Source organism: Malaclemys terrapin, chromosome 15 (assembly GCF_027887155.1).
Source record: "Malaclemys terrapin pileata isolate rMalTer1 chromosome 15, rMalTer1.hap1, whole genome shotgun sequence".
In the NCBI taxonomy this organism is placed as follows: Eukaryota; Metazoa; Chordata; order Testudines; family Emydidae; genus Malaclemys; species Malaclemys terrapin.
In genome coordinates this window covers 14,179,187-14,181,686 of record NC_071519.1, presented here as the reverse complement: position 1 = coordinate 14,181,686, position 2,500 = coordinate 14,179,187, and the positions used below count along the sequence as shown (strand labels likewise).

General features: G+C 69.6%; 1 non-coding gene across 1 annotated transcript; it reads right to left on the bottom strand.

Moving 5' to 3' along the window:
• Positions 1 to 488: 488 nt before the first annotated feature.
• On the bottom strand, positions 489 to 607 carry LOC128823644 (5S ribosomal RNA). The gene has a single exon (XR_008441887.1). It is a non-coding gene; the product is annotated as a 5S ribosomal RNA (ribosomal RNA).
• Between the last annotated feature and the right edge of the window lie 1,893 nt (positions 608 to 2,500).

Below are 2,500 nucleotides of genomic sequence, written 5' to 3'. Positions count from 1 at the left end.
GCCGTCCGTCCCGCCTGGCCAGGCCTGGCCTGGGTGGCCGCGGGGGGATTCGGGGCGGTCCCGCGAGCCGGCGCCCGGGCGCAGGGGGTCCGAGCGAGTCCGTCCCGGGCCCGGGGCCTCCCCCTGCGGCTTTGGGGGCCGTGGGTCCCCGCTGGCGGAAGCCGCTGGGCGCTGGACACCCGCCGTCCGTCCCGCCTGGCCAGGCCTGGCCTGGGTGGCCGCGGGGCGGGGGGATTCGGGGCGGTCCTGCGGGCCGGCGGCCGGGAGGGTCCGGGCCAGTCCGCCCCATGCCCGGGGTCTCCCCCAGCGGCTTCGGTGGGTCCTCCGCGGAGGAAGCCGGGTGGGGAGCCGGACCCCAGGCGCCCAGACCCGTGACCTGCGGCCGCGACCTCCGACTCGGCAGGAGCGACGAGGGGCTTTCCGGCCCGTCCCCCCCCTCTCCTTCCTCCCCAGAAAAGGAGAGAGAGCTGGCTCGGACCGGGAAAAGCTGCCTACGGCACCTGGGATTCCCAGGCGGTCACCCATCCAAGTACTAGCCAGGCCCGGGACGGTTTACCTTCCGAGATCGGACGGGATCGGGGGCGTTCGGTCCGGTATGGCCGTAGGCACCCGGCCCCCGCGCCTCCTCGCCCGCTTTCCCCTGCCGACGCCCGGGCCTGCCGCACGGTGAGCCCCGGTCGGACTGCCCCCCTGCGGCAGGGCCCCCGTCTCTCGCGGGCCCGGTCCTTTTTTCCTTCTCGAGCTCCGGGGCCCGGGCTGGCCGCCAGAGCCCCTCCGCCCGCCCGCCCTCCCCGGCGTCGGGGAAAATATTGTCCCGGACATCCAGTGCGCCCTGATCCTGTCAGCCGGGGGGGGGGGGTGGGTGGGTGGAGGGGGGGCAGTCCCTCGCTGCGGCCGGGGAGGGTGAGCCCAGGGCGGCTTGCCTGCCGTCCGAGTCCCCTCTCGGCCACCAGGTCAACCCCGAGCCGAAAGGGCTGAAAAATTTTCAGAGTCCCCTCCCGGGCACCAGGTCAACCCGTGGAATCGAACGGGTTCGCCTGCTGGCCGGTTCGCTTCCCGGCCACCAGGTCAACCCGTAGGTTTGAACGGGCACGCCCGGTGGCCGCTTTCCCGTCCGGTCACCAGGTCAACCCGGATCTCCCTCCTTCCCTGGGCGCCCCCTCCTCGGAGGCGTCAGGTTCCATTTTCTTTTTCCCCCCAGACTTCCAGGGGCCCGATCCAGTCGGCCGGGAGGCAGTCCCTCGCTGCGGCCGGGGTGGGTGAGGCCAGGGCGGCTTGCCTGCCGTCCGAGTCCCCTCTCGGCCACCAGGTCAACCCCGAGCCGAAAGGGCTGAACATTTTTCAGAGTCCCCTCCCGGGCACCAGGTCAACCCGTGGAATCGAACGGGTTCACCTGCTGGCCGGTTCGCTTCCCGGCCACCAGGTCAACCCGTAGGTTGCCGACGGGGCTAGCCAGTGGCCGGTTTGCTTTCCGGCCGCCAGGTCAACCCCTAGGTTTGAACGGGCACGCCCGGTGGCCGCTTTCCCGTCCGGTCACCAGGTCGACCCGGATCTCCCTCCTTCCCTGGGCGCCCCCTCCTCGGAGGCGTCAGGTTCCATTCTTTTTTCCAGACTTCCAGGGGCCCGATCCAGTCGGCCGGGAGGCAGTCCCTCGCTGCGGCCGGGGAGGGTGAGCCCAGGGCGGCCTGGTCCATGTCTCTAGTGGGCCCGATCCTTTTTTGGGGTGTTTTTTTTTTTTTTTTCCGAGCTCCGGGGCCCGGCCCGCCCGGGCAGCCCTCCTCGGAGGCGTGGGGCGGATTTCCCCCCCCCCCCCCCAGACTTCCAGGGGCCCGATCCTGTCGGCCGGGAGGATGTCCCTCGCTGCGGCCGGGGAGGGTGAGCCCAGGGCGGCCTGCTTGGCGGCCGGGTCCATGTCTCTAGTGGGCCCGATCCTTTTCTTCCCTTTTCCGGCTCCGGGGCCCGGGGTGGCCGGGTAGCCCTCCGCGGTGGCGTCGGCAAATTTTTTTAAAAAATCAGACTTCCGTGGGCCCGATCCTGACGGCCGGGAGGCAGTACCTCGCTGCGTCCGGGGACGGTGAGACGCTCGGCCACCGGGTCAACCCGGAGGAAGCGGGCTGGGGGAAAAAAAAAAAAAAAAAAAAGTTTTCCAAGTCTGAAAAATTTTCAAAGTCCCCTCCCGGCCACCGGGTCAACCCCTTTGGAGCGAATGGGTTGACCTGACGGCCGGTCGTCTCGCGGATGTCCGGAAGGGGTCGCCCAACGCCGTCTCGGCCGACCGAGGGAACCACGAGGTGGCGCCCGGTTCCAGTTTCGTACCGCCGAAGGCGGGGCTTTGGCTTTTTCGACCCGTCTTTCGAGGACTGTGTGCGGAGATTTGTGAGGACAGGTTTTTCAGAGCCTGTGAGAACCGGAGCTCAGCCTAGGGGATCAATCCGAGTATTGTACCCGACCCTGCCCGGCGTGGGAGGGGGGGAACGGGCACGTTTGAGGGCGGAGGCCA